The sequence below is a fragment of the Protopterus annectens genome, chromosome 11.part0 (genome assembly GCF_019279795.1).
Source record: "Protopterus annectens isolate FY-2018-M chromosome 11.part0, PAN1.0, whole genome shotgun sequence".
Lineage (NCBI taxonomy): Eukaryota > Metazoa > Chordata > Ceratodontiformes > Protopteridae > Protopterus > Protopterus annectens.
Genome location: NC_056745.1, coordinates 299,334,596 through 299,362,562, shown reverse-complemented (window position 1 = coordinate 299,362,562; position 27,967 = coordinate 299,334,596).

Sequence of the window (27,967 nt, the reverse complement as noted above, 5' to 3'; positions counted from 1 at the left end):
CGCAGCCCCCGGCGTAGGTATGCTAATCACCCCCATGTGCAGTGTCGCACCATGCAAATGAAGGCATATAGCGATTCATGAAGTGGTGCAGGCGTAGAGTAAGCCCACTGAAATGTAAACCAAAAAACCCGGTTTACATTTTCCCAAACAGAACATCGGAGCTATGGAAGAGGGCCCGACCCAGGTATCACAACGTTAACATATGCCAATGGCGAAATACACAGTCAATGGCATAAGAAAAGATGTACAACACGTAAATAACAACATTTAATGTCATGTCCACAGTAACGCACAGCACAACCGCAGGGCATGTGTGCGGAAGCTGTAACATAAAGAAATTATATAAAAATGTCATAAAATCGCAACGTAATAGAAATCAGGTTTACAGCATAATACACAATGGTAGGCATGGAACACCACAACCAAGGTGCAAGGGTTGCTAAGGGCCTGCGATAGTGTTCGGCGTGGTAACTATGAATTAGTAGTCAATGCCATGCAAATGAGGCAGATAATACTGAATCGCAAATGTCCCGCCGGATGAAGGTTGTACCATACGGCGCAGCAGTATAACACCGAGGAGTGGCTCAGAGGAGATACATGACATCAGCAGAGGGGTGTGCCACCGTAGCAGTAAGCACATTGGAGCAATGCAAATCTGGCCTGTCCGTTGCTAAGCAAAGCTGCAGGACAGGGGTGGGGAGGAAGGTATAGAATCGTTTAGCTGAGAGCACACATGGTGCCCAAAAGCGCATGTGTACGAGGATGAAAACGTGCCCGAAACCCAGTAATCAGATGCATGCGCCACAAACAATAACAGAAACAGGAAGGTCAGGGGAAGAAAAGAAGGAAATGCGGAAGTAGGGTAATTGGAGTACTAATGAGCAATCAACACCAATCAACCCACGAAGGCCAATCGACGGCAGCTGACAAGTCTGCTTGCAGAAACCTGCAAAACAGGATAGGGGAGGCATTAGAATGCAAAGAAAGGAGGGGAGGTATTGGATTGCAAAGATAGGAGACCTGACACAGCAGAGCAAAGCAAACCGACAGCAGACCGGCAGTAGCACACATAACGCAAGATACTCCAGGTCCAGGAAAGTACAAATGAAAATAGGCTGCAGGATGCACGCCAGAAAATGGTAGGTGCAACGTGCAGAAATGTAAAGGGAAGGTCAAGAGGTAATCCATGGCAGGCAAATGTAATTCAACACCAAAGGCACCACAATAGTAGTTCTGGCAGTAAAACACATAAGATACCCTGTAGCTACGATCGTACATACACACCCTATGACATCATCTGTGTTCACAGCACAATAGTATAAAGTGTGAAAACACCCAACACACACCTGTGTATTCCCAAACACCGCACCATAAGTGTAAACACACAGGGAACTCTTAAAATGTACATGTTGGGAGCTGCCATAGCTGTGATTCATCAGCATGTGTTAGAGACTGACGGTGTTGTGGAGGATGATGCCGACAACCACCGCAGGCCTCGGAGGAGAAGGAGAGTGTTCAGACCAAGGATAACCTACCAGGGGCTACATGACCTGGAGATAGTAGAGCATTACAGGGTGGACAGGGACATCTTACAGCAAATAGTGGAGCTGTGCCGGCCACGCCTGAGAACCAGAAACAACAGAGGGTAACCCATCCCAGTGGACACGTAGGTATGTGTAAGCCTGCGAATACTGGCCACAGGTACCTTTCAAAGGCCAACTGGTGATATAATGGGTATCTCACAGGCATCAGCATCCAGGGTACTACACCAGTTCCTGGATGCCATGTTACCACATGCCAATGAGCAGATATACTTTCGCAGAACTCAGGAGGAGTTGGCCAGCAATATGCACCACTTCCACCATGTGGCACACTACCCAGAGGTACTGGGTGCGATAGACTGCACGCACATACAAATCAAGTCACCACCTGGTGAGCAGGGTAGGCACTACATAAACTGCAAGAGATTCCACTCCATCAACTGCCAGGTCGTGTGCAATGCCCAGGGCATTATCATGGATGTGTGTGCTGGCAGCCCTGGAAGCTACCATGACTCCCATATCTGGCATGCCTCACAGCTGTATCAGGTATTTGTCAGGGGGGATATCCCACATGGCCATCTTGTGGGGGATGCTGGCTATGCACTGGAGCCGTGGATGATGACTCCCATCAGAAATGCACACACACCCATGCAAGAACGCCATAATGAGGCACACGCACAAACCAGAATCATCATAGAGCATGTGTTCGGGATGCTGAATTCATGGTTCCGGTGCTTGGATACATCTGGTGGAGCCTTGCAGTACTCTCCAGGCATGTGTGCCCACATCATCATAGTATGTGCCATGCTACATAATATAATCCTGCGGAAGCATCTGCAGCAGGGACAAAATGATGAAGGCCCTCATAGCCCACCGCAATTGCCAAGGCCATTACAGGCACAGAGGGATTCAGACCATGAACACACTGTGCCAGCCCCAGTAGGCAGATGGAGGCATGCCCAATATGCCTACGCCTTGGCAAAGAGGAAACGTATAGCACATACTCTGACAGTGTAGGCCCCTACAGACTGACACCTCTCCACCTGCACACACAGTAAAATGGATGGCACACAAACATGACCACCTGTAAATTGTAATGTATAGGTGGTCCAATGTGTGACTCCTACATAGGCAGCCCTCAAACATTGTAAACACAACAGCCAGTGGAACACGGAATGCCAACACCTGAACAGTACATGAGCCTTACAGCATATGGTGGTGCTGTGTGCCTGTCACGTTCCCCGCCAGATATATGTACACATATGCATATATATAGTACAGATAGAAAGGGCAATAGAGGGACATATGGTGATATAGCTGGATTCAGCGATATCTGCAAATATAATAGATAGTTCAATGACATTCATAACACCTTGGAGGTACAAATAAATAGGATACCGCCAACCATGGAATGTGTAACATACCGACATGCGTAACCACGAGGCTGAAAGACCGATAGAACACAGTACCGGAACAGTACATCCGCGAGTAATAGTATGATGATATGAAGGGACAGTTAGTCACCGCTGCCGGTGTTGCGGTCCACGTAGGTACTGTGTTCAACTGTGTCTGTGAGTGCCATAGTCTGTGTAAGTGTGCGTTGAGGGTACCGTGTGCGTCTCTGTGTGACTGTAATGTGTGTGTGTGTGTCCGCAACATGTGTTTGTTAGTGCCAAGTCAGAGGCAGATCAGTACAGTAGGTGTGGGTATAGCTAGCCGTAGGCATACGGTTACTACCTGTCCCACAGTAGGAGGGACAGGCCCACTCTGGGCAGGTGTGTCCTGACATAAAACAGTACAAAGGGCAAATGTCTGAGATGGTAGGACATAAATATGTCCCATATATAATGTAACAGTCGTATTTAATAGTTATGCCTGTATGTAAGAAACGTAAATGTTACATGCAATATGATAAGTAGCCAAAGTCACACAACAATAGGTATGTAGTGAGGATAAAAGTATGTGCTAACCTGTGTACTGACCGTGACTATGTGTTGGCCTGTAAACACCGCTGTGTGTCCCGCAAGTGTCCAACAATGACCATATGAAAAGGTGGCAACCCACGGCAAACAGGCTCTTTTAACAACACAACCACAATGACTGCAAATATCTGGGACAGAAATACAAGGGATAGCTGTCACTTACACATATCCCTTGATATATTGCTGCAATTATGGAGGTATACAAGTAGCAAGCTCACCTGCAGATGATATAGAAACCAATTAACAATGGCCCAACGTACAATCCCGTAACATAAGTCTACTAACTGTTAGCTCTCTAATTAGGGACGGAGCTCACACACATATATACGGATTATGTAGAAATGCAAGGCCCACAAACCTGTATATGCTACGTGCACCCACCGACATCCCCCACACTAGAAACTAAAGCAATACAGACTTGAATAGCAGCACAAACATCCAGTCAGTCAATTACATCTGCAGAACCCTCAACATACCATGTAAGAGACACAATTAAAGGCGTCATGCAAAATTGCAGGCGTTGTATAATGGAACAAACAGCCATGTTACAGGTTTTGTTTGCAATACTCCGTTATCAGATGTTGGGATGACAGGTACACTCACATGTTGAACCAAATACTCTACCTGTCACACACAATCCACGGGGGACATGAATCCAAACTATACTTGTCTCCATGCATAGCAGTTGCAGTTACACATAACAAAACACAATACAGACCGTCTCCCCGAAGGTAGGGCAAATAGGCAACGCCCAAGTGGAGAATCCAATTATACCCCACTGTTGCCGTGTAATTGGCGAATGGAGTAGCTGCACAGCTAATATGCAAGTAATTAGTCACTCAGGAACACCAATTGGTGGGATGAATCCACATGTTACAGGTATCGACGTATATAAGGATGACTTGCCAGACATTCAAACCGTATGCTCATACCGAATACCAGTTGAAACACTGTGAGAGAGACAGAAACGAAATGCCTTAATGACAACAAGGTATGTAGAATGCCCGGTATGTAAGGTTATGTATAGCATGATCTGTATTAATTAGTTTTACTGTATGTATAGCCTGGTTTGCATTAATTAAACGTGTCCGCAATGCATAAAGTTGGGAAATGTATTTATGTATTGATGTCTTGCTGAGCATACTAACGCTTGTAGAAACTGTGCGCCCAGCAGTGGGACACAAGGTACACAGCACAGACACCACAAGGGATGCTACATGAGGGCGTTAAACAGAACAATTCCATACAACCCGCCATCAGTGGTAGGGTATGTCCAACAAGGACGTGCCATAGCAGGGGATAGTATATGTTGATATACTGTCACAGCACGCATGTGTATGGGCATATAACGTTAATGACATGTGTAAGGTTGTCCCGCTGTGCAAGTATGCTTTGCATTATGGGATACTATGTGAAATATTTGTAATGTATAGTATTATAGGTAGATATGACAGATATTCTACACAGCATAACAGGCATATCATGCATACCACAGGTATTGTCTATTGGTATGTACAATAACAGGATACATATGGCTTGTAGGTATGGGACATTGTAATAGCATGATAGCTAATCTAAATGGAAGGGCTACCAAGTAACCATGCACAAAGGACATGTAATAGCTTCACAGGTGCATAGTGGGGTACTATGCAGTCTGGCAAGTCCATGTGTAAGCACAACTACAGTGTTCACACTAGTGGCACCTCTCTAGGGTAGTGTCCTGTGAACAGCAGAGCCAGGTGTCACCTGCACCTCTGCACAGTACAGCCACTGCAGTGATCCCAGGCCTACATGTGTCTCCCAACCACCAAGGGAGGTATCACATGAACAGTGCTACTGAGTGCCCCTGCGTGATGTACATAGGACTTATGTTCCAAAGCATGGTGAGTGTCCGGTTTGGGAATGTAACCCACAAGCACATCCCACTCATTGTGGCATGTGTGCACATATCCATGAGCATGTTGCTCACAGTGGCCTCTGCTTATGTCGCGTATGAGGAGTATATCCATTAATAATGTTGTGGACATGGGCCCTGTCTGATCAGCAGAGGTCACCCCTGAGTATGTAGTATGCAAATGTGTACAGATGTGGTGTCCGTAGTGCAGCTGCATATTTAAACTGTCGGAGCTCAGTAAATATCATGGTGTGTTAATGTTGTGGCATGTAAAGCTGTAGCTGCTGTGTAAGGTACACCCTAAATGGGGTGGTGTACCCTTGAATGTGTGTAGATGTCTTGAGTTCAGAGGTACAATGGGTGCCTATGTACCAGCTACACACCCAGTACAGATAGGTGTGGCCACATAGAAGGATATCCACGCCACAGTGGCAATACGGTAACCACAGGAGTGGGTGCGACATATGTGTGTACTGCAAACATGTAGACTGTGATATGTATGTAGGGGACTACCATCCATGTGATAGTCAGTGGGTGAATGGTGTAATGCAAAGGTGATGTGCATGCACCTTGTATCATGCAGCTTGATGCCATGATAGTCATATTATGTATCTGTCACAGCGACACCCGTATGGTTGGAGTCAGTATCAGCTGGTGGAGCAATCATGGCGCTTGGTATGCAGGGGTTTGAAAGCTAGGCAGGGAAAGTCCCCTGTGCTAGCCTGTTCCGCAGGGAAGCATATACTGAACATGAGGGGCCCTATGACTGAGGACTGTGGTATGCCAAATGTACCTGACATGTAGTAGGTACTATGGTATGCTGGCCTCACTGTGTGTCCTGTCCATGAGCCACATAGCATAACATCCTGAAACACAGGGTATGATGTGCAGGTGGATGTGTATGTTGTCAATACTAGAATGGAGAATGGTGCTGAAAGGCAATGAGAGGACAATGTAGGATGTGTGAACTCCTGTACCATCAGCAACTGCCCTGGTAACTGTATGAAAGGAGTCCACCATGTGTAGGGGCCATGCTCTGGCCCTAACAAGCCCAACCCGGGTGGCAGCAAAGGACGGGAGCCCAACAATGTCTCTGTGAATGACATCCTTGATGATGTGCCCCATAGCCATGCAGAACAGTCCAGTCAGGTGTGTAGGACTAAAGTCCCACTCGTGCATTATGGTGCCACCTGTGTGTAGTGTGATAAATGCTGCTGTGTGCCATTCAGGGGCTACAATGTCTGAAACAAGGCTATTACTGAATATGGTGGCCTAGTGGGGAGACATGTAATTCAGAGGTTGGTGGACATCACAGCTGGGACGTTGGAAGGTGACATGGGGCCAGTGTCCCAGGACATATAGAGTGTAGGTCAGTACTGTGTAGGTGTGACCACAGGGACACCACAATGTTCATGTATGGATTGTGGCCCTGTAGTGAGTGAGAGGGTGTAATGTCAGCATTGAATCCATCCTCCAGCATGTTGCCAACAACACCTGGGTCTGCAATGTTCCTGAGTGATGGTTGTATGTGACAGCAGATGTGGGTGTTGCCATCGACTACTGACATACCACCATAATGCCTGGTGGTACACCCCGGAATGTGTGGCAGTCATGTTTACGTAGCTAGTCTTGGAGTATGTGATGAGGGACCCTGTGGCCCCACCACGGCTGACCAGTGAGCCACCCCACACATGGGAATGTACACCACTGTGCAACAGCCTACACCTGTTGTTGTACATCATATGTCCATGGAACATGACCACCAGAGTGGCGTCTGTTATCTGGTGTGTACCATCATGGCTCTGTGTGGAAGAGCATGATCCATGCAGTTGTGTACATGCTAATGAAGTGCACTGGGGTATGTGTCAGCATTTGTATGTGCATTGTCCATCTGCACGGGTGTCATGATGTTAACAACCGCTGTCAGCAGACGTCTGTAGTAGGTGTTGTAGTACTCATGTACTGTGTATGCTGTGATGGGTGTGGTGCCGGGATGTGGCTAACAAGGTTGAATAGCATATGTTCGGAATCCACCAATGAGGGGATAACCCCAGGTGTGTAACACCAGTCACATGGTGGTAGTGTTCATGCCAAGGATAATGTAGGTCTTGGAGGTGGTGTGTATGGGTTGATCCAGCAGAGCGGAGGGTATGACTCATGGATGTGTCAGTACATGAGTGGCTATCCCAGTGAAGTGTGGGGTAGTGTCAGTCACACATCAGTAGTAGCTGTCTGAGGCCCACTGTCCAATATACCAACATAGAAGGTATGTTACCTGTGGGGTATGATGTTGACTCTGTAGCTTGTTACAATGTGTATAGCGGTCCCGGACACAGTTAGTTGCACGTGGAGCACATCTGATGCATTGTGCTAAGTAACTTGCCAGGATGTGTGCAAAACATAGTGGGATATGGGAACCCCTCAGCTGTGGGTGTGCTGGTCCAGGTATGTGCCTGAAAGGTATAGTCTGTCTATAACCTGTCATTGCAGGTGTGCTCTGCAGAGCCTACAGGCAGGTCCCAGTCACTGTAGAGATGTTTGAGTGGTGCATTATAAGGTGTGCCGCGTCACAGAGGAAGATGCAAGCATTGTGTCACATGACCCCATGTTGTGCCTGCCAGTTCCCATCCTGCCGGTGACAGTTATTGGAAACTGTGCAAGACAGGCAGTATAGAAGCAGCAAGAGCCTTACATGTGAGCTGCACTCCCAGGGCTGACAGGTGCAAGTCATCTGTGCCACAGCATTGTGTTTGACCAGGTCAGTCAAAGCGGACAGATACCAGATGCCTGTGGAATGACAATAGGAGCATAGGCAACTGTTGAAGTGACACAGTCAGTCATTGTACAGTGGTATCGTGTCCGGACAAATGCAAAATGCTCCCCAGGGCTTGGCCCACACCCTCAGGGCTATAAGACTGGTGAGCTATTGCATGTCCCTGCACACGTAGTCTGTGAAGTGGCATCACAGGGCAGTCACACTAACATGGAGAATGACAGTCATATCATACCTGGTGAGGTGTGGCATGGGTGCATAGGTTATGTTGCAGAAGCAGTTACCCAACAGCAAGATGTAAGCGACTAACGCCTTGTGTAGCCTGCTGTGTGGAACTGCAGTGTGACTCCCTACAGAGTTATCTATGACTGGCGTGTTGTGAATGTTATAACTCACTATTGGCTGTATGTGATGGGCACACATGAGTCTGTGGGCTATAAGCTGGTGATGTTATCTTCCATGATGGGGGCTACCTCTGGTGCCTACAGTGAGTATGGAGACGTACTGCACAAGTTGTCCTCGTAGCTGTAGCCAGTGGTGTAGATCATGTGAGACTATGTGATGGGTGGGGTGTGTTGCGAATGTTACACATCCCCAAATGACTGTCAGGTGCAGTCAGGGTTGGTGACAGCATTACCCCCAGCCATAGCTGTCAACCTCCTGTCCCCAAACTGAGGAACATTAGCCCTCATACTGTGTGACAAATGGGCAAAATGTGGAGCACTTACAACTGGCTTACTAACAGCTTCAACTAGGAAGGGCATATGATGGCTAAAATAGGCTGGCTTTACGTATAAAAAAGATATTCTAATGAATTAATATGATTCCCATCTATTTAGCCATGGCTAGCAGGTAAACAATTTCCAACAATGAATGTGTGACAGACCCTTCCAATGTGGAACCTTGAGGAACATGCACCTTTTAGAACCCAAATGAGGTACGTTCCTCATAATGAGGTACACATGAGAGCTATGCCCCCAGCACGGCTGCAGAAGTGCATCCCCCACAGGCTGTAGTGCTGTATGTTGGGAGGTGAGTATTGAATGTGTACATGAGACAATTGCTCTATTGCCACATGTACAACATATCCCTCATATAGACAGGCAGTAGCACTGGTACGTGACAGTTGGACATGCCTGTATATACAACCATATCCCACAGGATATGTGCGTTACGTGTGTACAACAGCTGTTGTACCATAAGCAAGCTGGGAAGTGTAGGACAGCCAGTGTACCTGTGGGAAATGGTGTGGAATGGGTGCTGTAGCAATCAGTAGCTCATGACATGCTCACAAGTTCTGAACAAGTGCCTAGCATGACCATACAATACAGATAGGGTGTTGGATAATATCAACCCACAAGTGGTGATGACAGTCATTTCGGGTGGCACCGCACTATAACCCTGCTGAGTATGGTGTGCATGTCCATGAACCATTAGCACTGTAGATGTTAGCAGTACAGATGTACAAGACAGCACGGATATTTGATTACAAATACCTTTGCATGTCACAGGAGTGTTCCACCAGTGGCCTGCTGACAGACTCACAACTACAAAAGGTGCAAGAGTGACATGTGCACAGCACACCAGTGCCAGCTACAGTAGAACAGGGTTAATGTGTTGTACCCCACCCTCATTGTAGCCCATACCACACAGTCAAATGTTAGGCATCTGTGTATGTAAGGCTGTGAATGGCCATGACCTATCAGTATAGCTGTGTCAGTGTTGTGAACAACATACAGAATGGGCTGTGTGGGTGAGGTGTGTGACATATGTGCACAGTCTGATGGATGATACCAGCAATGTCACTGCTAGGTGAACATCCCTGTACCCATAAACTACTACCTAGGCTGTGGTCAACATTATGGACACTGTGTAAGGGATGGTGCTGTGCAGTGCACCCCCCGACTTGGTGACGTCTCCAGGCCCCTTAGGTAGTCATATGAGGTACCCATATCATGTCAGGGTGCCATCCATGAGCACTGAGATCACTGGACAGGCATATACAGCACTGTGGTGACCAATATTGGATCACATACCACCTTTAAGGGGTAATGGCTATGCATGGATGTGCGATACCAGCCTTCACAATCCTCCCCTCCACTATGCAGCATGCTGTCTACCTTGTAGAAAGACATTTGCTACACCATGATGATGGACATGCTACATGTCCATATCCTGATCTATAAGACATATGTCATGGACAGCCACCGTCCTTGTACTAGGATCGCCACAGGCTGGACAGATCCCTGTGCCATATATGTGACATACTCCCGCCATACCATGCAACCCTGTCCATCAAAGCTGCACATGTCATCCCAGTCATACATGGTGTGATGACCGCATGGTAGATGTACTATCAACTGACTGGATCAGTAATGTGGCACTGAGGCACCTTGTGATGGCACAATGGCTGTCTGTTACAGCTTGGAAACCGTGCCCGCACATGCTATGGTTGATAACCATCCCTGCGAATGTCGTCTGACTAGCCATTGTCCTATGTCTATCACATGTGCAATACAGGCGATCCGTGGCAGGATGTTGAACAGTTGTACAGTGCTGTGTAGATGTATATGGCAAAACACATGCATGTACAGGTGTCCATGCGTATGTGTGCATTGTCACTGCTCAAGTCCATTACGACTGTGTCTGTGTTGATATGTGACATATACACAGCATCCAGGTCAACAGCAGTACCGTAGACACATCCAGGCATGTGCAGATAGGTAAGAACACAAGTGCAGGCAAATAGACATGCCCACAGCAAGACAGCATTTACATGGAGTATGAACACTGTAATGAGGTGACACACATATATGGTGATGATATCCAATGCATAATGGGTGTGACATGTGTGACACAAACACGTCAGTCGTGTCAGTGTCATGATGCTTTGCAAAGATAACTGTGCAGATGTAGTAGATGTCATAGAAATGTATGTGCAGCAGTATCTCTGTACATCTCTAAAACTTCGACCTGTCACCATCATTATGTCTTACAGATAATGCCCCATACATGCCTCCCAGCATACACCCGCCAGGAGGATGATGTCCTCATCCCACAGCTCCATGACAACTATGACTTGTTGTTCAGCCATGTGCCACAGCATGCCCAGCAGCGGGATGACCTGTGGCAGGATCTATGCAGGAGGGTGAACGATGTGGGTGGCCATAACCGCACCTACCAGCAGGTGCGCAGACACTGCATGGATTTGATATGACATGCAAAACAGTGTGCCACTGCAATCGCCAGGGAACAAGGTGGAACAGGTGGTGGGCCACCAACGCAGCCCCCACTCACACACACCGAGGAGCTACTGGCCAGTCTGGGGACACCCAGGGAACAGCATCCAGAAACACTAGCTGCCATCGTGGAGGTGGATGTCTCCCAACCAATGAGCCTGGAGTTGCCTGGTAAGTCAGTACTGCACATATGGCTATTATATCCCATGTAGTTGCATGTGTCACTGTACATTATGTAAAGTAACAACATATGCAAGGTATGTGAACACACATGCTGCATACTACAGTATGCTACGTTGTGTATGCACACATGTGCATACTATATGCTATTACACAGGTGAATGTGTTCACATGCACAGTGCAACCTGTGGCTGTCATACAGTCATGGATAATGTTCATACTGGTGTGTCACCCCTATACAGGTACCTCTGGTGTGCCGCACATACATGAGTCCGTTGCAGGTGAGACTGTCATCAGTATCAGGCATGTTACAGTGTAGATCTATTTGCCATGTGGCTATTTAACACTTGCACACCTGATGTTTGTTCCAGTCACAATATGCAGGTCGCACCACCCTTCATTCACACAGGCCACCCATGTGCAATATATACAAATGTAATGATACACCGACTTGAAACCACAGTACTTGTCATTGCGACATTTGTGGTCAGCTGTGCATACAACGGTGGAGGTGTTCTACAATGGAGGCATATGTAGTATGCATTGGAACAACATGTGTGGTATGCACACAGTACCACACAGTGAGCTGTGATATGGGCAGCCCACAGGTGTCACCATTGTGTCATATGCCCCTGCATTGGGTGCACACATTGTGATGTGCCACCTGACATGTCCCAACATGTAGTGTTCTGTCTGCAATATTGTCACACTATCGCATGACCTATACCCCAAATACCAAACATACAACCCGTTGTCTGCATAGCCCTGTGGATTGTGACATATCTGACATCTATGGGTGTATGTCATATGGGACAACACAGACATGTGAGATAGATGCCCATCACACACAATTGGCAAACACGTGCACACATGGCCATGGGGGATGGCCAGAGACATGTAGCCACACAGTACTTGGGATGTGTATACACCCTGTTGCACATTGTCCACACATGGTCCAATTATTGCCTTAGTTGACCAATTATACAGCTGATGTGGTACACTGGACAACCTAAAAGCCTGTGCACAGCTACTGGAGGTGTCACTGAAGTCTACCATATACGATCTGTTGAACATCACGACTGTGTTGCAGTTATGGCTATGCAATGTGTACATATTATGCATTCTACAGCAACATAGATGCCTCATGATGCCATGCAATGGCACAGTGTCTGTACTTCACACTGTATAGCAATGTAGATGGCTCACACTACTCCCCCATGCTCATGCACATTAGCTAAACATGCATTCTATCTGTAGGGCATACACACAACACTGCAATGTGAAGCCCATTATGATGATGTACATGTGTCAGGACACCATTCTGTCAGACATGTATGCATGTTATTGCACATGTCAGCAGATTACATGTCAAGGTCACGTCAGCCATGTGTACTGTTATCCTGTTCTGGGCCACATGGTGTATCACGGGGATGCATGCATACTACCATGATTGTGTGAACTGCATGGCTACTGATATGACACCTGCTTGCTGTAGTGTGCACCCCAGGGAGGTATGCTTACTAATACTATTAATGTCTGAGCTGCATGCCCTCTGCTGTATCGCAGGCATCCTGCATGCCATCTGACAAATCACATGCATGGTGTGTCTGTGTGTGTCTGTGTTTGTGTGTGTGTGTGTCTGTGTTTGTGTGTATGTGTCTGTGTTTGTGTGTGTGTGTCTGTGTTTGTGTGTGTGTCTGTGTCTATTGTACTTTACAGTATTTCTTTGCATTCACAGGTGATGTAGGTGCGTTACCCTCCTGCGGTCCATCTGATGTTAGTGTCCCCACAGATACTAGTGGTGATGAACATATGCATGAGGTACAGGCAGGGTTGTCAGGGGCTGAATCTGTGCCAATGGTTACCATCCCAGCTATGTCCCCCTCTTCCCCGCACACAGTTCTGCTGCCAACACATACCGCATCACCAGTGGCCATAGAGGAAGGACAGTCAGCATCTGTTAGCGTGGAACAGGAACGTGTGGTGGCTACAGAAGGTGTGTCTACACACCATGGTGTCAGTGTAATGACTGCAGATGTGCCACACAGGTATGTGGCCGGTGCTGCTTGTAGGAGGACCTCTGGTAGACATGCACCTGCAGGACAGAGCGCAGCAGCTGGTATCACCAGACGTATGTTCTAGACTGTAATGGCAGCACAGGCACGTGCTGAATGGCAGAACAGAGAAGGGCAGAGGCTGCAGAGGGCTGCTATCCATACCCTAAATTACAACATCCAGGCATTGGCAAATGCTCAACAGCAGATTGCTAATGTTCTGGATAGGCGATTAGGTGAAATGGTCAGAATCCTTGACCAAGACATGGCAATCTGCGAGCGGGAGCTGTCTGTGCTGGAACATCTGGTAGGAGTGAGGCGTAGACCACATGGACGTTGGCCAGCAACACCACCTAGAGTAGGTCGATGTGAGCATGCCACCTCACATGCCCGCTCCCATAGTGCTGTTAGCAGTAGCAGTGCAGCTGGTGCTGTGCTGTCAACACCAGGACACAGCAGGCCATGTGGACATGGCCCTGGATGTTCTCAGTGGGGACACGGTTCCAGCGGACATGTGTCGTTGGACAGTAGCCACACTGTACCTCCACCTGGTAGTGCCTGTGCAACCCCAGGCAGGCACAGGTCACGTGGCCGTGGATGGACACAGTGAGCTGTACAACCTGCTCTGTACAATCTGGGGCTGTCAATTATACCCCCTGTAGGCCTCACAAATGGCAGAACTGTGTACACACATACACGCACACAGCAAACACAACTGTAGGGCTCCACAACATCCACATGCATTCTGCACAGACATGTCCAGTCAACTCACCGGCCCTTACACACACACACACATGATGTTATCCATTGGTGCAGCCTATGCCCCTGGCAAGCATATCACCCTGTGCATATGATGAAGCCTGTGCCGCATCCATGTCATCCACACCATCGGTGCAGGGTTATGCACAAATATTCTGATGCACAGGGTGAACAGCATAGTGAGAGGTGTATGTAATATTACCTGTGTATGCATAGTGAGGGATGTGTATGTTGCAGTGGTTGTGTGTGAATACTGAGAGATGTGTATGTAATATTACCTGTGTATGCATAGTGAGGGATGTGTATGTTGCAGTGGTTGTGTGTGAATACTGAGAGATGTGTATGTGACATAGGTTGTGTACTGTCGACATGCACCGGTCATACCATGCAGTGCAGGTGCAGCATGCATTGTGATGTGTTCACGGTATGTGTCTCAGTTACATCTGTAGCACCATGTTGGCTGTGATACCCTGGTTCCCTCCTATGGTGTACTCGCATGTGCCTACAGGTAGCAGTGTTTGCAGTCCCCCACGTGTAACTGTGGATTACTCACAGGCACGTCTGGCAATATCAGCATGCTACATGTACCCTCAACCTGACTGTTGGAAACACCAACATGACACAGATGTCCGCACATATACTGCACCTGATGCATGTGGTCAGTGCCACAGGCTACACTGGACAGAGACGTGACATACATAGCAGGACACATTACAGGTATGGTGACATGGTGCAGGGGTTGTACACAGCGGTCTGGCCAATGATGTTGTGAGGTGTCACTTGGTAGCTGGAGGCCACACTGTGCAGCAGTAGGACCCTGTAACAGTACGGGAACATGGCCACATTCACGGGGTGTACACCACTATAACACACACCCCATAGTGTGCAGGTGGGGACCCTTGCCTATGTGGTCATCACCCTCACAGTACTATGCACCCACACGACGTGTCACAGAGAAGGAACATGCACAGGTAGCCAGTATGGCTGGGACCTATGGCATCAACAGGGTAGTGCAGTGCATCACCATTACGGCTTAGTCACCACGTGGGGTTAGTGATCATTTCTCACCGTATATTAGCATACACCCTCACACCAAGCACTGGACATACATACAGACACACACACACACTGTGGTGACCACACATGTGTATACGGACAGCTGACATGTGTGATGCACCACACCGGCTGACATCATGCTTTCCACACTGATGTATGTACAGATCTCTACAACGGTGTACAAGGATGTGTAACAACTGGGACATATTCCCTGCGATATGTGGCATCTCTGGTCACACATTCAGACACACATGGCAGTGCTGGGAATGATACACCTGCCATATGATGACACGTTTGATAGACATGCAGCGGTATTGATTGCATTATGTGTACCAATGCTATATCTGGCAAATGTGCTGCTATATGCACACGGGAGGCTGTAGGTGTTACAGGTGCCATGTGACATATAGTTGGTAACACCTGACCACTGTGTATGTATTATGTCGGCACCGTCACGTAACAGCGACATAGCGTACTGTTTGCACATGGCATGATAGGATGGTGTGTGACAGAACTGTGAGCCACCCCCTGCACACATACATCTACACAGGTGGTTCACCACGTTATGTACACACATCCCTCCATATGTGCTGTTTGTATGTCACCGTATACAGGTGTCAATGATGGGTCTGCATTGCGACTGCATGTCGTAGGTAGGTGCAACTATGTTATGGACATCGGCCACTGCACATGCATGGTTGCTGCATGCACAGTACAGATGTCACATGTGTCTCCTGTTGCCATGTTTGTATGCATTGCTATTGTTGGACATGTGTGTTGACATACATAACACATGGACTGTGGTATGATATCACGGGTATCACAGGTACAAAAAAAAAAAAAAGCCAGCAAGTGTTGGCAAATGCCACAAATAAGCCTTCTTCAGTGAAATACAAGCAATAAGAAGTCAAAGCAACAATGCAATAGTATATATAGGATACACCAAACATAAAAGCCAATCAGAAACCTGCATTCAAAATTGGTCATTGAGACCAGGTGAAAACAAAGCTCCAAGTTTGACAATCCATTTTCTTTCCTTGGAGCTAAGTATTTCATGCCAATATTGTTTGTCTTTACATTTCCCCTTAATACAATCAATAATAACAAATTTGAAAGAAGCTGATGCATGTTTTAAACTGTGTTTATAGAGTGCATTGCTGTGACGTTTGTTTTTGATGTCACTCAAATGTTCACAAATTCTAAGGCGAAAAGCCCTGGATGTCTGTCCAACATAAAATGCAGAACAGTTACAGGTCACCAAATAGATGACCCACTCAGTGTTGCAATTAGCCCAAAATTTGATGTCAAAGACCTCTGAGGTATTTTTACTACTAAATTCCCTAGTATTTGAGACCCTAGTACAAAAAGAACAATGTCCACACGGAATGCACCCCACAATGGGTTTGCCTATCAGAGACACTTGAGTGGAAGCATAGGAGTCAAAACCCGCCTTCTTATAATGACTAAATTTGGAACCAATAGTCTGTCCTCTTCTAAATGCAAATGAACATCTATCTGGAAGAAAAGAGTTTAGTTTGTGATCAGCCTTAAGCAAATTCCAATGTCTATGTATAATATTAATGAAGCCCTGTGTATTGCGTCCATAGGTGGTAACCAGACGTAAGGGCTGTGTGTTAGAATTGTTATTCTTGTCCCTGTATGACAATAAGTCCTCTCTATTTGTGTTGGATGCCCATCTTTTGGCTGCATGTACAATGCCTGGACGATAGCCCCTCTGGATAAATCTGTGAGTCAGATCTTCACGGGCCTCAAAAAAAGACTGTTGGTTAGAACAAATTCTTCTGGCTCTAAGAAACTGAGATTTGGGTATATTCTGGATGATATGTTGTGGGTGGAAGCTGGTAGCATGTAAAACAGAGTTAAATTCCGGAAATTTCCTGAACATCCTAGTAGACAAAGTATTGTCCTCATTTCTACTGATTTCAACATCCAGAAATACTATCCTAGATGTATGATAAGTCAGCTTAAATTCAATACCCCATATATTGTTATTAAGATATTCAAGAAACTCCATAAGGTAATGTTCATCAGCTTTCCACACCAACCAACAATCATCCAGATAACGACGCCAAATGTCCATCTCACACATGTAAATATTGTGATTGTGATCGTAAATCATAATTTCTTCTATATATGCCATAAAAAGATCTGCATATATGGGTGCAAAAGATGCACCCATAGCAGTACCTTTGGTTTGCCAGTAACATTGATTATGAAAATAGAAAACATTACTGGTCAAAACATATTCCGTTAGACATACTAAGAATGTATTAAATCCAGGTGGATATAAACCTGATCTAACCAACCAATAGTCCAGTGCTTGTAAGCCTGCCCAGTGTGGAATATTGGTGTAAAGAGAGGTGATGTCCAAAGTGCACAATAGCCAATGTAATTCAAGTTGGGTGTTGTTAATAATGTCCAAAAATTGGGTGGTATCCTTAATTCTAGCTCTAATAAAACCCAATAAAGGTTTTAGATATTGGGTTAAATATTCGGACAGTGGTTCAGTAAGAGACCCATGTCCAGAGACAATGGGTCAACCTGGTGGATTGCTTACATGTTTATGGATCTTTGGTAACAAGTAAAGATATTGTCTCTTGGGTGACGAGACCATTAGTTGTTCTTTAATGGATTGTGTAATAATTCCCTCCTCCACCGCCTCAGTCAGAAACTGATCAATTTGGCGCTGAAAATAGGGTGAGGGATCCAAAGGCATCCGTCTGTAATATTCTATGTCACCCAATTGCCTCATGGCTTCCTGATCATAAGCAACCTTATCCAATACCACCACCGCACCACCTTTATCAGCTTGAATAATAACTAGATCTTTATTATTCACAAGCTCATCCAAACTATTTATTTCCTCAATGGACAAATTGTTATAAGAAATAGGAAAATCCCTAAGATGACAATGTATATCCTGCAATACATTTTTTTGGAACACCCCCACTAAATGTGTCATGGGCGGGTTAAATGTGGATTTCTTAAACTTGAAATCATGAGATGTATCACAAGTATTGTTGTCAAAAAACAATTTCAAATTTAATGTTCGACAAAAATGAACCACATCCTGAGCCAAAGATTGTTCAGAAACAAAAAACCCAGGGACAAAATTGAGCCCTTTATTAAAAAGTTTTAGTTGTGCATTAGTTAGTTCAACAGAGGAAATGTTATGGACATTGAAATTGGGCGTTAGTGTTCCGTCATTATTTTCAAAAGTGCCTCCAGACTCTGCTTCGATGTGTCTTTTCTTATGCTTCCGCCCCCCTCATCTGTATCTAAATTGGGAGGGTGTAATGAGTTGTCCCTTTTGGCCTTAGGTAACCCATCTCTAGAGTATTCATCAGGTTCACCTTCTGTGTTAGAGGAAGTATCCTCACCAGATGTGCCACTAGAAAAAACAAAATTTTTCTTCAAAATAGATTTGGGCCTCTTTCTTTTAGGAGTGGATGATCTTTTATTGTCCTCTCTAGGTAATTTAAAAGAGACATTTTTAGATGTCTCAAAGGGTTTACCCCTCTCATAGTCACCTACATCCCTGAGGAATTTTTTGAGTTTCCTATCCTTTAGGATGGTTTCCATTTTGGACAAATCCATGGTAAGTTTTTTCACATGTGTCATGAAAGAATCACAACTTTCAAACTTTTTGGCCTCCAAACAAACAGTCTCCAAATCTTTGACCCCTGTCTCGACCTTACGTTCATAAAAGTTGGCCAAAGCATCCACAAATTTGGAAGAGGCCAACTGTTGAATTTGACCCCAATCCTGAATTAATTGATCATCAATATTGGAGACTAGTGGTTGTACCTTTACCCTAAGGCCCCGTGGAGTAATGTGTTTCTGCTGGTATGCTTTAAAGAGGCGTAAATGCCATACATTAGTCCTCACTGTCTTCATACTTTTGCTCAATCTGGTAAAAAATACATCACATTGTGCGTCCAAATCAGACCCAGTCACCTCAGAGGTTGATGATGATCCATGTCTGTCTAAACCAAACACAGATAAATCATCCACATCAGATGATAAACCTTGTATTATAGGTGACAATGCCATGTTTAGAACCACAAAACCAGATCCAACCAAACAAGATGAGATATATAATGTGATAAAAAATTTAACAATCAATAAGAAAAAATCTTATCAATGGAACATTGATATGCAAAAGAACACAGAAAACGGTGTGTAATATATTGTCAGGCCTGCATAATAAAGGTGTTACCTTGACAAAAATTCAATCATCCAAAGTAAGACCATTATACACCTAAATACCCATAAATGAAAAATCTATAATCAGGCTGGGTAATGTGTATAAGTCTTATGGAAGAGTGATCAATTGTTATAACCAATACAATACAAACAGCCTGGACAACCCGAAAACACCATTGCAGTCGTCCCACTGTGTATTGGTATAGGCAGGTCCAAAAATATAATATATGATATGGTGATGTGCTCCAAAACCAACTACGCAACACCACCAATCCACAAAGTATATGGCACCCCTGAAAAATGTATTAATATATTTGCCAAAAACAACCTATTGCAATAAAATTATTGCTGGAAAAGCTTCACCAATATAATGTGTCCATAATAATATCAATGTTCCACCACACATCTCCAGTACATAGCTAAACTGGTGAGGTTGGATCCAGAAAATAATGGCTCTAAAAAACAGAAATAATAATAATAGTAATATAGGTTTATGATAACACCTATTGTCTGGAATGAACCACAATGTGACAACCTGGACCAAAGTAATGTTTGTCCTCAAATGATGTTAGCAATCCAAAACAATTCGCATGGCCAGATAAAAGGACTATATAGTAAAAACAAAACAACAAAAGTATATAAAGACAGTGAAAAAACCACCGATATAATTTGTGGTCAAAGATTGAAATAAAATGTATACCCAGAGAAAGTAGGGTGCCAAAAAATTGTTCACATCAATATATTATGATGGTTAAACAAATAAAAATGACAGAAATCCACTCCAGAACATCACTATGTAAAATGATGATCCACTGATAGTAGAGCAAAGAACAACAAAAACATATGTCCATAACATGAATTCACAAAATAACATCTACATTGAAAATAATTTAAACCCTGGAACATGTGTATATGATTCAAAAAATCAAAACACACCCCAAAATCATTCAGGAAAGCATAAAAATGCTGTCCCATAAGCAAAAAACTAAGCAATAATACAATATAGATGAAAATTTGTATATATCAACCCCATATAATATATGAAGGGAATTATGTGCATAGCAATACAAACATACATATGAAAAAAATTCACAATAGTGAATACACAAAAAATATATGCATAAACAACCAATTGACCTGAAGATACTAATAAATATATTAAACAGTTTAAACCATGCAAGATGCATGTATATTAAGTCTGCTTGAAAGATGGACGCCAAACAATCCCAAACAAGTGTTGAGAAAAGTCGACATGACAAAAACTGACAGCATTGGTAATAGGATCTAAAAAAGCATGGCTGTATACATAACTATATTGAAACCATGCCACATAGACCTGAACAATAACGATGAACAAATAAATAATCAGAAGAGATAGAGCAACAAGCTCGCTTAAACATACCCGATATATGTATCAACCAAAAGATAATAGATGTCCCACAGTCCTAATGATGTCTCTATGAATAAAGACAAAACCATGTAAAATATAAATATGTTAAATCCAATTAGGACAGTAACATATGATAAATACAAAACTAGCTTGAATAAAAAGGAACCATCCAAAAGGTTGGCAATATACACCAATACATGAACATAGTATAATAACACTCATGTAGAAAATAACCCAAACATATGAGAGATGTAACTATTTAAAACATCTGTATAATATCAAATGCGTGTATGTTGAGTCCGCTAAGGATAACGGACAACACACAATTACAAAACAGCACTGAGAGAAAACACCTTATCACAGAACCTTCAAATATTAGCAGCATAAATCAAGGGGATGGCTACGTACCTAAACTATCATAACCATGCCAAAAATAAACTGGACAATAACTATACACAATTGAATATCAAAATGAGGTGAGCAACAAGCTCACCTAAACGTACCATGTGTGTGTATCAAAAAACATACAAAAAATGTCCCATAGTCCAGAAAATGCCTCTATTGCCGAAATGTAAAACATATAAAACAAATGTCTCTATTGCCGAAGCATAAGACATACAAAACAAATGTATCTTGAGTTCGTTGAAAAGGCGAACACCAATGGAATCCAAAGCTGATTAGTATGCGAAAGGATCCTCCAAAGCGCTGGTAGTGCACGCAAATGATTCAAACAGGAAATGTGGTTGCGTGCATATGTCAAACGTAACCATATGCCATTCAAAGCAATAAGCAAGCAAAATTAACTCCTCCGATATACTAATGTTCTTGAAATGCAGCATGAAACATTGAAAAACAAAAACTGTTGAAATGTTGCAATGTCAAAAGATTGCTCAAGTCTGAATAATGTCTGAATAAAGATAAAACTTGAAAGACCGGCACAACAGCCAACAATGGTTCACAGCAACTGAAAAAACAGTCCAACCACGAAAACAGATGCCCGTGAAACCCTTGCACGGCCAACCAATAAATGCAAAAAACAAAAAAAGCCAGCAAGTGTTGGCAAATGCCACAAATAAACTCGATAGTTTATTCACATAGGGAGAACAAATCCCACTATGTCTAGAATGTTTGAAAAAACAATCACAAAGACATCAAACCGGTTTCGGCTCTTCAGAGCCTTCTTCAGTGAAATACAAGCAATAAGAAGTCAAAGCAACAATGCAATAGTATATATAGGATACACCAAACATAAAAGCCAATCAGAAACCTGCATTCAAAATTGGTCATTGAGACCAGGTGAAAACAAAGTACAAGAAAACAAGGTGAAAACAAAGACCAGTACAAGGGTATGTGTCCCAGTCAACATTGCTACCCCCTGTAGTGTGAGCATTCAACAGACATGGGCCCACCTTCCATTCGCGTGTGTAGCATTGATTAGGCCACTGTTATGCACGAGGTACATCAAAGGCTATGTATGTATGTGTTGTGTGTGCAGTCCATGCACACATCCATACAATCACATGTATGACATATCCAGACGTGTGTTCATTGGTGTACAGCAACAGTCAGGTGTCACAGCTGTGTAAGGGCCGTGGTATGTATACTGGTATCATTGCAATGCATAACACCTGTTGGATCCCTGTTGGTACATGTGTACTCTGCACAGCTGGTGTACACCTCTGCACAGCCCAGTGGTCATGTGTCACATGGTGTTGTGGTACTGTAGGGCTGTGTAGTGCTGCACCGACGACATGGTGCTGACTTGACAGCTACAGTGTACACTACACTGTGTACGTGTGTGACCTGCACCTGTGACAGCTGTGATGGCAGCTATGTGTGTACAGGTCAATGCATGTGTGATCGCCCTGTGCGTGAGGACAGTTATACCTTACTGTAACCTTCTGTACTGTGCCCTTCTGTGTGTACACTCCATCTGCATGCATGACAGGCCTTTGCAACAGCTAAGTGTGTGAGCATGCCCAGTATACTGTTGTGTAGATGGACACACAGTACAGTCCATGTACACAGTTGTGTAGATGGACACACGGTACAGTCCTATCTGAGACCTTCCGTGTTTACACTCCATCTGCATGCAGGATGGCCCTTTGCAACAGCTAAGTGTGTGAGCATGCCCAGTATGCTGTTGTGTAGATGGACACACAGTACAGTCCATGTACACAGTTGTGTAGATGGACACACTGTACATTCCACACTGCGCCCTTCCATAATTAGACTCCGAGTGCATGCAAGATGGCCCTTTGCAACTGCTAAGTGTGTGAGCATGCCCAGTACGTCATTGTGCAGATGGACACACAGTACATTCCAAACTGTGCCCTTCCGTGATTAGAATCTGTGTGCATGCAAGATGGCCCTTTGCAACTGCTAAGTGTGTGAGCATGCCCAGTACGCCATTGTGTAGATGGACACACAGTGCATTCCAAACTGCACCCTTCCATGATTAGAATCCGTGTGCATGCAAGAAGGCCCTTTGCAACTGCTAAGTGTGTGAGCATGCCCAGTGCGCCATTGTGTAGATGGACACACAGTACATTCCAAACAGACGTGTGATACTAAGCGAGTGGGCATGGCCATTGACATCCTGTATAGCCATGGTGGTCATCCAGGCAACAGATGTCCATTTTCAATGTCACGATGGATGCTTACATTGAACACACTGGTTGCTGTCTCGAAGGGTGTACTGTCTGTGGCGCATCCTGTATCTATTTAGTGTTGTAGTGCTCCGTCGATATTTAGTTGGCCTGATGACAGCACTGCCGTGTTTGTCTACGTCTACCTTGGGACAGTAATATGCTTTCAGACTGCTCACTCTCTAAACATTCCCTATCGGCATCTTTGCCTTTGCGGATGATGTCACCCACCTAGAAGTATGCCTCTGGGAGTGCTGTGTTCAGTAATCTCGGTAGCCCATTCTGTAAATGCGTAATGCTGTAGTGTGATAAGGTAGTTAGGTGTATGTTCAACTCCCGGCCTTGCCAAGTGTGTGTGTGTTTCCAGCTGCCTGGGGACACAGTAATGCTTTTAGATGCCTCACAACACATACATTCCCTATCGGCGTCTTTGCCTTTGTGGATGATGTCACCCACCTAGAAGTATGCCTCTGGGAGTGCTGTGTTCAGTAATCTCGGTAGAGCATTCTGTAAATGCGTAATGCTGTAGTGTGATAAGGTAGTTAGGTGTATGTTCAACTCCCGGCCCTGCCAAGTGTGTGTGTGTGTTTTCAGCTGCCTGGGGACACAGTAATGCTTTTAGATGCCTCACAACACATATATTCCCTATCGGCATCTTTGCCTTTGCGGATGATGTCACCCACCTAGAAGTATGCCTCTGGGAGTGCTGTGTTCAGTAATCTCGGTAGTGCGTTATGTAGATACGTCATGCTGTAGTGTGATAGGGTAGTTAGGTGTAAGTTCGATTCCCAGGCCTGCCAAGTGTGTGTGTGCATGCTCCTGTCCACCTGTGGACTCAGGTTATGCTTTTAGATGCTTTGCACCACAGATATATCCTGCTGACGTCTTTGCCTTTGCGGATGTTGACACGCACCTAGTAGAATGCCTGTGGGTCTGCTGTGTTTAGTAATCTCGGTAGCGCGTTCTATAAATACGTCATGCTGTAGTGTGATAGAGTAGTTAGGTGTAAGTTCGATTCCCAGGCCTGTCACGTGTGTGTGTGCATGCTCCCGTCCGCCTGGGGACTCAGGTTATGCGTTTAGACGCTTCGCACCACAGATATATCCTGCTGACGTCTTTGCCTTTGCGGATGTTGACACGCACCTAGTAGAATGCCTGTGGGTCTGCTCTGTTTATTAATCTCGGTAGCACATTCTGTAAATGCGTCATGCTGTAGTGTGATAGGGTAGTTATGTGTAAGTTCGATTACCATCCCTGCCAAGTGTGTGTGTGTGTTTCCAGCTGCATGACAACACTACATTGCTTTTACAGTATTCACTCACCATAACATCTGTGCGGTGTCTTTGCCTTTGATTACGCTGTCTACAGGCTAGATGTATGCCTGTGTGATTTCCGTGATCCACTACTCACGGTTGCACGTTCTGTCACTGTGTAATGCTGTTGTGTGGTACAGTGGTTACGTTCGTGTTCTGCTCACAACCCCGCCACATGTGTGTTTGTGTGTGTGTGTGTGTGTGTGTGTCTGTGTGTGTATATGTCTGTATCTCTCTCTCTCTCTCTCTATATATATATATATATATATATATATATATATATATATATAAAATCTATTTTCTGCCCATAACTCTGCTCTTGCATGGACAGCTGTTTCATGTATCGCTTATTTGCATAGCTTTCAAATACCAATGGGGTATGTTGCAAATCCCAACATTGTCCATGCAACGTCCGTGTTACGGGTGGTGTTACATGCCCTTACAGGTGTTTGCTGTATATCTTGGCAGACATCTATCCTTGCTGTACTCTCACTGTACTCGTACACGCTAGAGGCTTCATGTATCATGGCCTAGTTTTCATGTGTGTATGCCTATTTGTGCTGTGTGCATGGCTGTGGGTATGTCCCACTATCATCATTTGTAAAGGTGACAGCCCTATAGGTACTTCATGTAGACTGCTGTGTCATTTGACATGTCAGCACATACCTGCAGACAGTACTGAACATCCTACTGCAGCGCATTTCATACCTTCTGCGTTATCTTGCCGTCGATAATGCTGTTTCCTCACACATGTATCTGTTTCTGATCATACCACTCCACCTCCTAGAGCAAACTTCTGGATAAGGCCTTATCTGATAGTGGGACACATAGGGGCAGTATTGACATGTTGCTCTTACAAACGTAGATAGTTGACACAATAATAGGTTTTGCATTAGTATGGCTTTTCTGACGGATTTGGTGTCTTAAACAAACGTTTGTCATTATTTCATGACTTCAGTTATCAGGAATGTGCCAGAATGGTACTGATGTTACGTGGAACACACCAAACATATGAGGCAGAACTCTGCACATTCTGCGTAAATCTGTACAGTTGCGGAGTATGTGTCTGATACAAGATATCAACTTTCTGACACCAATACACATGCCATTACATTTATATTGCAGGACACACCCACCCAGAGGGTTGTATTCCTCACACAGGCCAACAGCTGCTTATCCACACTAATTAGTCTATTATGTACCGTATGTGTGCGCCGGTATTTGCGCTTTCCGTCAGTGTCAGAGCTCACGTACGAGTATGGGGGACTGGACATTGTTATGGTGACACTGCATGACACCCTGAGGGACACATTTCTTTTGAGTCTATTAACCTTCCACATTGACATTCACAGGGCATACGTTGTCATTCACATTTGTCGGAGTACATGCGTATGACTTGTACATGTTTTTTCATTTGTCCTGATGTCTTTCTTCTCACCTGTCCACCTAGTATCACTAGTTCTGTACATGTATTTTGGACAGGTTACCTTCATACCCCTAACCTGTACACATTATGGGTAAATGCCCTGATGTTTGACCTTTGCCCTTGTTACATTTGTCATAGTAATGTGCCTTTCTGGTAAATTGCTGGCAAGGCATTACGAACTGTGCGGTTAGATAATAGTGACTGACATTTCTATTACATGATTAGTAACACTCATAACATTCATATTTCTGGCTACGCCAGTATTCTCTCAATGTTCTGACTTTGTCTGGGGTGTATCTAATATAGTCCCTATTTGTATTTCATGTACTATGCCTTAGTGCAGCTGTCTTATTCTGACAGTTTGCCAGTTATGGTTACCATCTTGGTCGTACGCATGTCCATCCATGATAATCACCTACATGACACTGATATAGGGCCCTACATATTCCCAAAATGGTTTACACAATATCCAGTGGATGGTTTGCCCCATTATTGAGAATATAGGCGTGTGCTATACCCACATCACTCCCATGGGGCGGGCCTACGAAATCTCTGCCAAACAACACCTAGGCCCATTTCTGCATACCCATGATTCCCATACCTGACAACCCTCTACAGTACCCATTACACATGTTTAATGTGAGCGGTACTGAAGTGTGGAGACACTTATATGCACTCCCCACTCTCTGGATATCAGTTCGTACGTCATACATTCTATCGACACATGTGTCATTACCCTTGCACCTGCTACTGTTGCATGTACAGCTATATTGTATTTGCCTATTTATGTACATATGTCATATCTACGGGACATATGTTTGTTGTGTATACATATATACATGTACAATCCTCATTTCATAATTGGTTTGGTTTACGTCTGTGGACTATCAAATTCTCTTCCCTGACTTTCTCTCTATATATATTACAAGCCTGTTTTCCCTCACTTCATATTGCATTCATGTTTGTATTAGACTAACTTACCTTTAATTTCTCTACAGAATGTCAAAAATTTCTATGAATATTAAATGATTGTCATATAACTCGCATTGATTTTTAACCAATGTTTTTCATATTATTACTAATTTGATATAATTATTTAAACTGCAGATGTTTTTGTTTTATTTTTGAAGATTTATTAAAGTAAAATTATTGTTCTTAAAATGTTTTGTAATAATTTGGAGCTTTCACCATGGGCCTCTGTTGAAAATGGGCTTCTACCCAGTCAGATTTTCATGGTAATCAAATATCAATACATAAATAAATAAATAAATTCATAAATAAAATAAAATGACAAAGCTTTCAGTTATAACTCTTTGTCAGTGCTCAGATAAAATAATTTTAAATACCTCAATATAAACAGTGACAATTATAAAAAATGAACCAGTGAAATGCAGCGAAAATAATTAGATAATTAAAGATCATGTTTTTAAAATAGGTTTGATACTCATTGCAATATAATAATAATAATAATAATAATAATAATAA